We start from the raw sequence: 14776 nt of genomic DNA, 5'->3' as shown, positions 1-14776 counted from the left end.
CCCCTCTCTCTGCACCCCGCTCTCTCAGCACCCCCCCTCTCTCAGCCCTCCCTTCTCTCAACACCCCCCTCTCTCAACACCCCCCTCTCTCAGCCCTCTCCTTTCTCAGCCTTCCCCTCTCTCAGCACCCCCTTCTCTCAGCACCCCCTTCTCTCAGCACCCCCTTCTCTCTGCACCCCGCTCTCTCAGCACCCACTCTCTCAGCACCCCCCTCTCTCAGCCCTCCCCTCTCTCAGCACCCCCCTCTCGCAGCACCTTCCTCCCTCTCTCAGCACCCCCCTCTCCCAGCCCTCCCCTCTCTCAGCACCCTTCTCTCTTAGCGCCCCCCTCTCTCAGCCCCCCTCTCTCAGCCCTCCCCTCTCTCAGCCCTCCCCTCTCCCAGCACCCCCTCTCTCAGCCCTCCCCTCTCTCAGCACCCCCTCTCTCTGAACTCCCTCTCTGTCCTCCCCTCTCTCAGCAACCCCCTCTCTGTCTTCCCCTCTCTCAGCACCCCACTCTCTCTGCACTCCCTCTCTCTGCACCCCCTCTCTCTGCACCCCCCTCTCTCTGCACCCCCCTCTCTCAGCACCCCGCTCTCTCAGCACCCCCCTCTCTCAGCCCTCCCTTCTCTCAACACCCCCCTCTCTCAGCACCTCCCTCTCTCAGCACCCCCCTCTCTCAGCTATACTGTCTCTCAGCACCCCCCCTCTGCCAGCTCTCCCCTCTCCCAGCACTCTCCTCTCTCAGCACCCCCCTCTTTCAGCATCCCCTCTGTCAGCCCTCCCCTCTCTCAGCTCCCCAACTCAGCCCTTCCCTCTCTTAGCACCCCCCTCTCTCAGCCCTCTCCTTTCTCAGCCTTCCCCTCTCTCAGCACGCCCTTCTCTCAGCACCCCCTCTCTCATCACCTGCTCTCTGCACCCCCCTCTCTCTGCACCCCCCTCTCTCTGCACCCACTCTCTCAGCACCCCCTCTCTCAGCACCCCCCTCTCTCAGCACCCCCCTCTCGCGGCACCTTCCTCTCTCTCTCAGCACCCCCCTCTGTCAGCCCTCCCCTCTCTCAGCACCCCCCTCTCTCAGCACCTTCCTCTCTCTCTCAGCACCCCCTCTCTTAGCACCCCCCTCTCCCAGCCCTCCCCTCTCTCAGCACCCTTCTCTCTCAGCCCTCCCCTCTCTCAGCACTCCCCTCTCTCAGCACCCCCTCCTCTCTCAGCACCCCCTCCTCTCTCAGCATCCCCTCTCTCAGCCCTCCCCTCTCTCAGCCCTCCCCTCTCTCTGCCCCTCCTTTCTCTGCACCCCCCTTTCTCTGCACCCCCTCTCGCAGCACCTTCCTCTCTCTCTCAGCCCTCCCCTCTCTCAGCACCCCCTCTATCAGCACCTTCCTCTCTCTCTCAGCACCCCCCTCTCTTAGCACCCCCTCTCTCAACACCCCCCTCTCCCAGCCCTCCCCTCTCTCAGCACCCTTCTCTCTTAGCCCTCCCCTCTCTCAGCACTCCCCTCTCTCAGCATCCCCTTCTCTCAGCATCCCCCTCTCTCAGCATCCCCTCTCTCAGCCCTCCCCTCTCTCAGTCCTCCCCCTCTCAGCCCTCCCCTCTCTCAGCCCTCCCCTCTCTCTGCCCCTCCTTTCTCTGCACCCCCCTTTCTCTGCACCCCCTCTCTCAGCCTTCCCCTCTCTCAGCCCCACTTCTCTCACTCTCTCAGCCCCCCTACCTGTTTCAAGCAAAAACACTGCACATACTGACTCCTACCATCATGACTACTTCAAATCTCTGTAGAGGTCATGGTGGTTAGAATGTTCCTGTAATATCTCTCAGAAGAAGTAAACCTCACTATACTGATTCCATTTGATTTGATCATCCTCTGAGTTTTCGCAGGGTGGCATGTCTGAGACCTGTTCTCCAATTTCTTCTCTATGAATGGCAATGGCTCATCTGAAAACAAATGTACATTTACTGTAATATGGCAGCATTTTCTGCTGCTGGTTTATATGAGATTACACAAGGATGTTATCAATAGTACACTATAATGTGCGTCCTTTCATTCCATTGTAATAGGATGTCTAGATCTCACACGGTATAAGTGCCGCTTCCCCTCAAGGAGAATAAAGAGCATTATCATAATAGTATAATGGTATGGATACAGTACATAGAACTAAATCCTTATTGCCATGGAGACTGCCGCACTGCAAAGCCGGAGTCTAATAGCTCATATGACAACTGCCATGAATAGCAGATTTCTTTTAAAGGTTGAAGAGGTCAGAATTTTCAGGTTTGCTTACTAGCCTACAGCACTTTATTCTTACTGATTCTATAGATAATGATATTTGTTACCCATAGCAAACCAGAATTGCCATTATTTTTTTATCATAGGGTCATAGAGAGAAAATTAATTTTAGTTAATTATATTATATACAGTAATGTACAGCATATGTATATCACCCAAAATGACTCGTGGGAAAAAGCAGGACAACCAGGTAATTTTTACAATATTATTCTTCACATTTATTGGTGATCATATATGTTCATTTGCAGGATACTATAATAGCTATACAGCTGTTTATGCTGTTATGTATCCAAATGGCCATACATTAGCTGTAGGAACAGTTTACAGTACATGGTATTTATCTGCAAAATGAGTCTAGATAGCTTTAGATTAAATCTTAAACTGCATATGCCGCAACCCCCCCCCCCCCCATGGAAAAATGTATCATGTTTTTAATGCGGTATTAAACCCAAAATCAACAATTTAATTTACAGATCAACCAATTGTGGTGGATGCATTCATTTTCCTTTGTTAGGCTTTTTTCCTTTATTTTCACCTGGTGATCTGGCCAATAACAAACTGAAAGGGTGAAATTTGGCTGGTTCAGCAGGGACCGAACAAATTTTGCTCCAGCTACTGATCGACTTCTGTACAACCAGCCTGTTGGGTTTTACCTAAATGATCAGTGCCACTAGCTATAGCCGGCAGCACTAATCGGTGTATTCTGAAGGCAGGTAAGGCTCCCCGCTGTCAGAATACAATTGGGAGTGATTCCCTCATCCATATCGAGTGGATCACGCCTCTAGTTGAGCGAAAAAAAGTTATTAATATATAGCCTGCCTAATGGGAACACCTTGGACAGCATTCTCAATGTGCGGAGAGGATAGTGTTAAAGCGGAGTTACACTCATTTTTGTGTTTATTAAAAGTCAGTAGCTACAAAAGGTGGTTGGTCCCAAAGTCTTCTAGGACCTGGCATGTGTCCCAAGACTTTGGGAAGGAGAACTTCTACTTCCGATCACCTAAGGCAACTGGAACAGAAGTGGGAGCGGGTACCTGTCAAAATCAGGTACCCGCTCCCCCTTCTCCTCCCCAAAAGCTCTGTTTCATAAACAGGAGCCGGGGAGGAGGCCTTAAAGTGGAACTTCCCCTTTTGTGTGGAGCTCCACTTTAAGTATACATGTAGAGGTTTTTTTTCATTTAGCCAGTAACGGAAGTGGATGCAGGGATTTCCCCTGCTGCCCTATTGCACTGTGACAGCTGTGACTCCCCCACCATCAGAATACACAGATCAACACTGCATCCATTGGCTGCCATGGCTGATCGAAAGCTTGTTTTCCAAGCTCTCCAGGAAGAGCTGGGAGCCACCAGTGCACCTGGACCTCTGGTCATGTATACACCAGCAGCTTTACACGGATGAACACCAAACTCCTTAACACTGAATAATGTTTTTAACATTGTGAGTGTCATTACACTTTTTTTACATTAAAACTGTGATCATACTACACTTAGATGGTGCTGCTCAACACAGCACGTATTGCAAGACCTTATTCGTATCTCAAAATTTTCCTTGCCCTACAAAACACTCGCAGACTAAGTTATTCACAGGCCAAGGTTTTACTGTATGTGTAAACCCAGCTTTAGATGCTATAGCTGATTTAGATGGACTTGAGTAACCAATTAAAGTTGAACTCCATGTAAGCAATTACAGTTTTTTCCCTTTTGGAATAATAAAGCTTTTGTTACGCCAACAGTTCATGTTCCTGTACCATTTACTTGCATGAAAAACAATTCTGTTCTCTTTGTATTGCTTCCTTTGTGTGAAATCCCTGGTGTTCCTGACAGTCCCTCTGCTTTCCTAATAAAAACTGACCACACTAAGCAGGAGAACACAACATGGTCAGTTCTCCAGCTATGCTGGGAACTCAGCTTGGTCTCCAATGATCAGACTTGTCCTTACACCTCCCCCCTGCCCAGCCTTTCACTGTGGAAGATCAGTGTGCTGCTGCTTCTCTTTCCCCCAGCTCTTATGCAGCTGAGAACAGAGGGGATGTAAAAAAAAAGGCGAAAAAAGTATTTAAAATCTTTTTTTTTAATCTATACACAAATGTGAAATTTGCCATTCATTTCTGTTTTAAACTCAGTGGGTTGCTTTACAAGGTGATCGTTTATATTCACTTTAAGGTTTTACTTAATTGAGTAAGAGCTGACCATTGTAAGCACCCCTGTCAGTGTTACTTGGTTTGTCTCAAGCCTCTAACTCAACGGCGGCCCAATCATTAGGGGCGCCGCACCCTCTCTCCAGGCCAGCCCCCATATGCAATGGATAGCTTTACGCATAGCATGAATCTATCCACGGCTGCCGGGGCCACCCCCTATTCATACATCTGGCCCCTTTCAGGGCACCAGACGCATAAATTAGAGTGGTGTGTTGATTTTTTTAAGCACCTGATTAAAGCCAGAGACTCTAATAGGCTTCAAAATAGGGTGGGCTCAGGATACAGAGAATGCGCTCCAATATAAATATTCACTGTTGTAACACTGATCCTCAATCTGCCCAATCAGAAGCAGGTCCCGATCCCAATTGGCCGCTGAGGAGGAGGGAGGAAATGGAAGCTGCTGCTGCTGTCGTCGTGATGACCCATGGAAAGCAGGAGAACGTGAGGCCGCCGCCACCGAGCAGGGGAAGCCGCCAGTGATGGGGTAAGTGCCATCGATCGACCGGGGGGGGGGGGGGCGGTGGCATACTGTTTGCCGCCCCTATGGCTGCCACTGCTCTAACTGATACTTCTGCTTAGTGGCTGAATCACAGGTAAAAAAATAAATCACAGAACTGGTAATCTAAGGACTGGTACTTGAAATTTCAAGTGATGCTAAAGGGTTTTTTTTTTTTTTAGTAACAAATATGTTATACTTACCTGCATTGTGCAATGGTTTTGCACAGAGCAGCCCTGACCCTCCTTTTCTGGGGTCCTGCCCCCATGCTCCTGGCTCCTGCTACCTTCCGGATGCCCCCCATAGCAAGCCTCATTTTTCCAAAGCCAGGCTATGTGTCCAGAGTGGCTCACCCCAATCCCCCGCTCCTTCCTCAGAGGGTTTGATTAACAGCAGCAGGAGCTGCTGTCTTCATGTCCAGTGAGGAGGGAGAGAGTAGTGCTGCTGCTCTCAGGCACAAAGCTGAATCGAGATCGGTCTCAGGTAAGTATTTAGGGGGGCTGGGTGGGGGGGACTGGTCACAGAAGATTCTGTACCTTATTTAGAGAATGCAAGGCATAAAACCCCCCTGCCTTTACAATCACGTTGAGGCTTGGTTCACATATATATGCGAATTGGATGCTTTTTGAACCGCATCCGATTCACATAACATGCTTTCTATGGAGCTGGTTCACATATGTAAGGGCCGACCGTAGTCAGTTTTTAAAAAGAGTCCTGTACATTTTTTCAGCCCAATTCAGGTGCAATTTCAAGTAAAAATTTGCACCTGAATAGCATCTGAACTGGTGAACGAAACTCTAAAAATTGCTGATTTTAACCGGTTCCCGACCGGCGCACGCCGATGTACGTCGGCAGAAAGGCACGGCTGGGCAAATGGAATTACAGGTTTGTCCATTTGAATTCCCCGCTGTGCGATTGTGTGCGCGCCGCCGGCCGGGAGCTCCGTGAGTCGGGTCGCAGGTCCCGCGGACTCGATCGCCGTGGGGATACCCGCGATCGCCTCACAGAGAGGACAAACGGGGAGATGCTGATGTAAACAGCATCTCCCCGTTCTGCCTAGTGACAAGTGTCACTGATCACAGCTCCCTGTAATCGGAGCAGAGATCAGTGACGTCACACACACAGCCCATCCCCCTACAGTTAGAATCACTCCCCCAGGACATACTTAACCCCTCCCCGCCCCCTAGTGGTTAACCCCTTCACTGCCAGTGTCATTTACACAGTAATCAGTGCATTTTTAATCGCACTGATCGCTGTATAAATGACAATGGTCCCAAAAATGTGTCAAAAATGTCCGACATGTCCGCCATAACGTCGCAGTCACAATAAAAATTGCTGATCGCCGCCATTACCAGTAAAAAAAAAAAAATTAATAAAAATGCCATAAAACTATCCCCTATTTAGTAAACGCTATAACTTTTGCGCAAACCAATCAATAAATGCTTATTGCAATTTTTTTTTACCAAAAATATGTAGAAGAATACGATCGGCCTAAACTGAGGAAAAAAATGTTTTTTTTATATATTTTTGGGGGATATTTATTATAGCAAAATGTAAAAATTAATGCGTTTTTTTTCAAAATTGTCGCTCTTATTTTGTTTATAGCACATTTTAAAAATCGCAATTATACCGTGGCCGGACATATGTAGAAGAATACGATCGGCCTAAACTGAGGGAAAAAAAAAAAATTTTATATATTTTTGGGGGATACATTTTTTATAAAAAATGGGGATATTTATTATAGCAAAAAGTACAAAATATTGTGTTTTTTTTCAAAATTGTAGCTCTTTTTTTGTTTATATCGCAAAAAATAAAAAAATGCAGAGGCGATCAAATACCACCAAAAGAAAGCTCTATTTGTGGAAAAAAAAGGACGTCAATTTTGTTCGGGAGCCACGTCGCACGACCGCGCAATTGTCAATTAAAGCGACGCAGTGCCGAATCGCAAAAAACGCTCTGGTCAGGAAAGGGGTAAAATCTTCCGGGGCTGAAGCGGTTAATTGCGGATTTTAAAAATCGCAATTATACTGTGGCCGGACATATGTGAACCGAGTTTAATACATTTTTGTTTTGGGGTTTAATAACACTTTAACTACTTAACGACCAGCCGCCGGAGTTGTACTGGTTGGCTCTCCTGTGCGAATTGCCATCATTGTATGTCGGGCGCGTACACGGCGAGCTGCCCATTTTTTTTTTTTATTTAAAGATGTGACACAGATACAAATATAGAGACAACTTTGCATTGCATAGAAATAACAAGTGCGATAAGTACAACCATACAAGACAATTGCATATGAGTGAAGGGAACCCACCAATCAGGTTCACACCACTAACTGAAGCCTAATACAGGGTACATATATGCTTCTGTGCTCATTACTTTTTTGTTTTAGAAGGATTAGTGGAGAAGGAAAAAATAGATAGAGAGAGAGAGAGAGAGAGAGAGAGAGAGAGGAAAAAAAAAAAGGGAAAGGTGGGGGGGGGGGGGGGGGGAGTGGGGGTATCACCCCCAGGGAGCCAGGATCAATAACCCTAGACATTCAATAGAGATCCCAGACGGTCGGTCCTAACATGTGTATTGGAGGAATTCATCAGAGAAGCGGAAGAGATCCCAGTGAAACCATCTGGACTTATGTTCCTCTGATTTATGTTCCTCTGAGGCCAGATCTTCCATTTGCTCAATGTCCTTCAATCTTGCGAGCCAGTGGACCACCGTTGGTGCGGACTGTTTCTTCCATAGAGGCGGGATGCAGGCCCGTACCGCATTAAGGAGATGTTTGAGAAGGGATTTAAGATAACGTTTCCTTGATAAAGGGGTGAGGTTAAGTAGGACTGCTGCTGGGTTATCTTGTAAGGAAATATCTGTGAATTTATGTATGAGCTTAAGCACCGGTTGCCTAAAAGTTTGGAACACATGGCAATCCCAAAAAATATGTAGGAGGGTACCTAAGTGTTGGCCGTAGCGCCAACAATGATCAGTTTGTTGAGGAAATAGCTTAGCCAGAACAGAAGGGGTTCTATACCAACGCTTCATTACTTTATAGGTGGTCTCTTGGTATTTGCTACATAGAGAAGATTTCTGTGCTCAAAAAAGTATGCGTTCTTTTTGGGGTTCGGTGAAGGTAACTCGCAAATCCCTTTTCCATTTTGCCAAGAATGGGGGGTCCTCCGTGGCGTGGAGATCTAGTAGGAATTTGTAGGAGGTTGATAAGGACCTTCGGGTCGGACCATCTCCTAGGCAAAGTTCCTCAAAGGAGTGGAGCTCTCGGGTAAAGAGGGCTGGTTTGGGCAGTGAGCCAAAAAAAGTGACAGCTGATTAATCCTCCAGCGATCTAATATGAGAGGAGCTCGTCCAGAGAGCAAGTTCTCCGTTTGTGTCCAACTGGGGGAACCTAGGAACAAAGAGGCCCTTATGAGTCCCTGTGGGGCTTGCGAGAGAAATGACGGGTCAGTGAGACCAGGTATAAAGTCCGAATGACCAACCAGTGGCGTCATTGGGGATGAAAACTTTTCATTGAGGATAAATGGAAAAACCTATTCAGTTCCGTAAGAGTAGGGCCATTTAGCAGGTGGGTAGTCAAGTGGGAGAGATGAGTTTTCCCTGCCCAAGGTAGACCAGCGAGTTAGGCCCAGGAAGCCTCTTGTTCCAACAATACCCAGAGTTTCAGGTCGCTATGTCGGCACCAGTCCACAACCCTGGTCATATGTGCCGCTGTGTAATATAGGGCTGGGTCCGGAAACCCGAGACCGCCCTTAATCTTTGGTCGTAGTAATAGTGCTTTGCTGAGGCGTGGGTGTTTACAGAGATTGTCTGTTCCTAGTGATTAGGAACAGCGATCTCTCTCTACTCCCTGTCAGTTCCATCCCCACAGTTAGAAAGCACCTCCCTAGAGAACATGTAACCCTTTGATCGCCCCTGGTGTTAACCCCTTCCCTGCCAGTGTCATTTGTACAGTAATCAGTGCATTTTTATAGCACTGAACGCTGTATAAATGTCACTGGTCCCAAAAAAGTGTCAAAAGTGTCCAATCTGTCTGCCGCAATGCCGCAGTCTCGCTAAAAATCGCAGATCACCGATATTACTAATAAAAAAAAAAAAAAAAAAATGCCATAAATCTATCCCCTATTTTGTAGACGCGATAACTTTTGCACAAACCAATCAATATATACTAAATTGGATTTTTATGACCAAAAATATGTAGAAGAATACATACTGGCCTAAACTGAGGTAGAATTTTGTTTTTTTACATTTTTTGGGGGATATATATTTTTTTTAATCAGTATTTTTTTGTTTATAGCGTAAAAATTAGAAACCACAGAGGTGATCAAATTCCACCAAAAGAAAGCTCTATTTGTGGGGGAAAAAAGGACATCAATTTTGTTTAGGTACAACGTCGCACAACCGCGCAATCGTCAGTTAAAGCGAGGCAGTGCTGTATCGCAAAAAATGGCCTGGTCATTAAGGGGGAAAATCTTCTGGTCCTTAGGTGGTTAATTGAAAAAAACTAGACATCAATTTTAATTTCTTCCCACTCTATTGCAAACTAAAAAAAGAAAAAAAAATATTTGGCTGGATAGACACTCTAAGCAGGCATTCATCCAATTTTCAGGACCTCTGATAAAACAAGGTACATGAAAATCACAAGAGAAATCTTAGTAACAGGCGTGATTAAGAATGAAAGGGGAAATAAAACTGAATGTTCATGATAGTCATATGTTTCCAAATACCAAGAATAGAAACAGATGTATATTCTGTAACACTATATATATATATATATATATACATATATTATTGTCTCAACGTTTCCTATGAAGCCTATTCCCTTTTTAAAGACTACTTTACCTTTATACATACTGCCTAATACAAGAAAAGAAGAAGAATCACCATATTACACATGAGTGATCCAATGAGGAAGTATGTCCATAAATGAGGAATAACCCCCTTGCTTTGTCATGGCTTTGTAATGATATGCAAGCCTATTCTGCCCCAATAGACCATTCAGAGCAATGCAACGGGTGCTCTTCTAAGGAAAAAACACTACTATAGGACTGCGTTATAGACGGAGGTCCCGTTCTTTACAATACTGGGAAGCATAGGCGTCACCAGGGGGGGGGCTATCGAGGCTGGAGCCCCGAATGTGGAGCCCATAGCCCCGAGTCTCAGCGGGTGTGGAGCCGGCGGGTCGTGGCTGCGGCGGACGGCATTGGAGGTGGAGGAGGGACGATCAGGCATGTACAGGCACTGAGCCATCGGACCGCCACCTCCCCCCCCCCCCCCACCGCTCACATCGTCTCCCTGCTTAGTTATGCAGCGCGGCTGCATACAGACATGATCCTAGGAGTGGACACTGATAAGCTTATCGTACGATCCAGAAGTCATGCAGCCGCACACAGCTGTAACATGAACTTCCTCGGCACTCGTTCTCTTGTTCTTTTCTTCCCCCACTCTCATCTAGATTCTCCGTGACAGCAGACAGGATGAAGAGCGGGGGAAGGAAAGAACAAGAGAACGAGTGCCGAGGAAGTTCATGTTACAGCTGTGTGCGGCTGCATGACTTCTGGATCGTACGATAAGCTTACCAGTGTCCACTCCTAGGATCATGTCTGTATGCCTATCTAAGCAGGGAGAGGAGGTGAGCGCTGGGAGGGGGGATAGAGCAGCATGGGGGGGTGGGCATAGAGGAGCACGGGTACCAGAGCAGGGGGGGGGGACCAGCAGAGCACATGTGGGACCAAAACAGCATTCGGGGGATCAGCGGAGCATGCAGGGAACCAGCGCAGCACACAGCACGCGGGGGACCAGAGGAGCACGCGGGGGACCAGAGGAGCACAGGGGGACCAGAGGAGCACAGGGGGACCAGAGGAGCACGCGGGGGACCAGAGGAGCACGCGGGGGACCAGAGGAGCACAGGCGGACCAGAGGAGCACGCGGGGGACCAGAGGAGCACGCGGGGGACCAGAGGAGCACGCGGGGGACCAGAGGAGCACGTGGGGGACCAGAGGAGCACAGGCGGACCAGAGAAGCACAGGCGGACCAGCGCAGAACGTGGGGGAGCAGAGAGGGACCAGCGTAGCACGCGGGGGACCAGAGGAGCACAGGGGGACCAGCGCAGCACGCGGGGGACCAGAGAAGCACAGGGGGACCACAGGAGCAAGGGGGACCACAGGAGCAAGGGGGACCAGAAGATCTGGCATGGGTGAGACCTGTCAAAGTTGGCGGGTCTGGATGAAGTCCAGGGCCAAATTTTTGTCTCAGTCCAGCCCTGGAGACGAGCAGGCGGACAAGCAGAGATGACATCATCTCTTTCCGCCCGCCCGTCACCACTCTTCAGCTTTCACAGCTGGGACTTCAATGTGGGAGCGATGTGCGGCGGGGAGCAGAGAGATGATGTCATCTCTCACTGCCTGCCACACATCAGCGCTCTTCTGCCCTCACTAAATGGGCCTCTTCAATGTCGGAGGTGTGGTGGGGAGCAGAGAGAATAAATCATCTCTCACTGCCCGCCCTGCATCTCCGCTCTCCTGCCCTCACTAAATGGGCCAGTGCTGCCAGCCTGCCACCAATGCAGCGAGAATGCACATTTGGTGGCACTGGCTGGCATAGCAAGTGACAATCTGCAAATGGTAGCAAGTGACAATCTGCTAATGGTGGCAAGTGACGTGGCAAGTGACAATCTGCTAATGGTGGCAGGTGACATGGCAAGTGACAATCTGCAAATGGTGGCAAGTGACAATCTGCAAATGGTGGCAGGTGATGTGGCAAGTGACACGCCCAGGGCTCCCACTGATTCTGCATTATGGTGAGTTGAACCACTTCATTATATATTACAATATAACAATAGAAACAATGCGCTTTGATCACCCTGACACCATATCAACCATGGTGCCATGATGATTGAAACGCCAACACCAGCCAAAAAATTGCTTACCACCGGTGTGCACCCCCCCCCCCCCCGGTTGGTGACCGCTGCTATGGGCTCTAGCCCCAGATCTTTTTCAGACCTAGCAACGCCCCTGCTGGGAAGCACATATTTACCAAGGGCTTTGATGGAGCAACAGATTGGTTTGGTGAGGATCAGCAGGTGGAGTTCTTTAGGCCGGCCAAAGCAAATTTCTTTCCTGCAAACACAGGTTGCAGGAAAGAAATGTGTTTGATTCCCCCATCAACACAGACAGTGTTGATGCGGGAAACCCTTGTGCCAGGCCATTGTCTTCTCCCTGCGCGGGCGAGCAGGGGAAGCCGTCCCTGCCAGGAAAAGACAGTGATTATCACTTGCGGCTATAGAAGCGACATGGACAGGCAGCCCATGTAGGTGTATGCCAGTCACTTTGACAGGTCCCAATTTGACAGCTGTTCAGATGTGGGTGAGTGGACCTGTATGAATGCTGACAGTGGTCTATGGCAGTGGTCTCCAAACTTCAGCCCTGAGGCCAGATGTGGTCTTTTGCTTGCCTTTATCTGGCCTTTGAGGCATTATTCCTTCCACTGACACCAACAATGGGGCACTATTCCTTCCACTGACACCAATGATGGGGCATAATTCCTTCCACTGACACCAATGATAGGACATTATTCCTTTCACTGACACCAATGATAGGACATTATTCCTTTCACTGACACCAATGATGGGGCATAATTCCTTCCACTGACACCAATGATGGGGCATAATTCCCTCCACTGACACCAATGATGGGGCATAATTCCTTCAACTGACACCAATGATGGGGCATAATTCCTTCAACTGACACCAATGATGGGGCATAATTCCCTCCACTGACACCAATGATAGGACATTATTCCTTCAACTGACACCAATGATGGGGCATAATTCCTTCCACTGACAACAAAAATAGGACACTTTTCCTCCCGCTGACACCAACTATTTCTCCCCCTAATACCAAAGTTTGGGCATTGTTTACTCCCACTGGGCACAGTCCGCCCCCCCTAAAGTCTGAAGGATAGTAAACTAGCCCTTTCTTTTGAAAGTTTGGAGAATTACACCTAACCTGGATCGGATCGTCTTCACTGCTACCGACGGATCCGGTAAGTGGCGAAGACAACCGGGACGCGGCGGGAGGGGGGCACCTGACCCGTTGCCGATAAAAGTGATCTTGCGGCGAATCCGCTTTGGAGACCACTTTTATCTTAAAGCGGACCGCCCACCAGTGAAAAAAATACCGGGCTTATGGCAGCTATCTGCTGCTATAACAGCAACATTTAACGTTAAAGGACCGATGTATATCGATGGCGGGCGGTCCGGAAGTGGTTTAGGGCCGCCCTGCGTCAGTATATGTACGTGGGGTGGTCCTTAAGCGGTTAAAAAAAAGTGTATTTTTTTTCCCCAAAGAGTGCGTTTGAAAAACTGCTACACAAATACCGTGTGGCATAAAAAAATTGCAAAACCCACCAATTTATTCTGAGTGTTCAACCTGTGGCCCTCCAGCTATTGCGGAACTACAAGTCCCATCATGCCTCTGCCTTTGGGAGTCATGCTTGTAACTCACAGCAGCTTGCAATGCCTCTTGGGACTTGTAGTTCTGCAAAAGTTGGAGGGCACAGGTTGAGCACCCATGCAGGGCCTCTGCTTTACAAAACAAATGATATACAATATCTCACAAAAGTGAGTACACCCCTCACATTTTTGTAAATATTTTATTCTATCTTTTCATGTGGCAACACTGAAGAAATTATACTTTGCTACAATGTAAAGTAGCGAGTGTACAGCTTGTATAACAGAGTAAATTTGCTGTCCCCTCAAAATAACTCAACACACAGCCACTGCTGGCAACAAAAGTGAGTACACCCCTAAGTGAAAATGTCCAAATTGGGCCCAATTAGCCATTTTCCCTCCCTGGTGTCATGTGACTCGTTAGTGTTACAAGGTCTCAGGTGTGAATTGGGAGCAGGTGTGTTAAATTTGGTGTTATCGCTCTCACTCTCTCATACTGGTCACTGGAAGTTCAACATGGCACCTCATGGCAAAGAACTCTCTGAGGATCTGAAAAAAAAGAATTGTTGCTCTACATAAAAATGGCCTAGGCTATAAGAAGATTACCAAGACTCTGAAACTGAGCTACAGCACGGTGGCCAAGACCATACAGAGGTTTAACAGGACAGGTTCCACTCAGAACAGGCCTCGCCATAGTCGACCAAAGAAGTTGAGTGCACGTGCTCAGCGTCATATCCAGAGGTTGTCTTTGGGAAATAGACATATGAGTGCTGCCAGCATTGCTGCAGAGGTTGAAGGGGTGGGGGGTCAGCCTGTCAGTGCTCAGACCATACGCCGCACACTGCATCAAATTGGTCTGCATGGTTGTCATCCCAGAAGGAAGCCTCTTCTAAAGATGATGCACTAGAAAGCCTGCAAACACTTTGCTGAAGACAAGCAGACTAAGGACATGGATTACTGGAACCATGTCCTGTGGTCTGATGAGGCCAAGATAAACTTATTTGGTTCAGATGGTGTCAAGCGTGTGTGGCAGCAACCAGGTGAGGAGTTACAAAGACAAGTGTGTCTTGCCTACAGTCAAACATGGTGGTGGGAGTGTCATGGTCTGGGGTTGCATGAGTGCTGCCAGCACTGGGGAGCTACAGTTCATTGAGGGAACCATGAATGCCAACATGTACTGTGACATATTGAAGCAGAGCATGATCCCCTCCCTTCCAAGACTGGGCCCAGGGCAGTATTCCAACATGATAACGACCCCAAACACACCTCCAAGACGACCACTGCCTTGCTAAAGAAGCTGAGAGTAAAGGTGATGGACTGGCCAAGCATGTCTCCAGACCTAAACCCTATTGAACATCTGTGGGGCATCCTAAAATG

The sequence above is a fragment of the Aquarana catesbeiana genome, linkage group LG08 (genome assembly GCF_042186555.1).
Source record: "Aquarana catesbeiana isolate 2022-GZ linkage group LG08, ASM4218655v1, whole genome shotgun sequence".
Taxonomy (NCBI): domain Eukaryota; kingdom Metazoa; phylum Chordata; class Amphibia; order Anura; family Ranidae; genus Aquarana; species Aquarana catesbeiana.
This window is presented reverse-complemented; position numbering follows the sequence as displayed.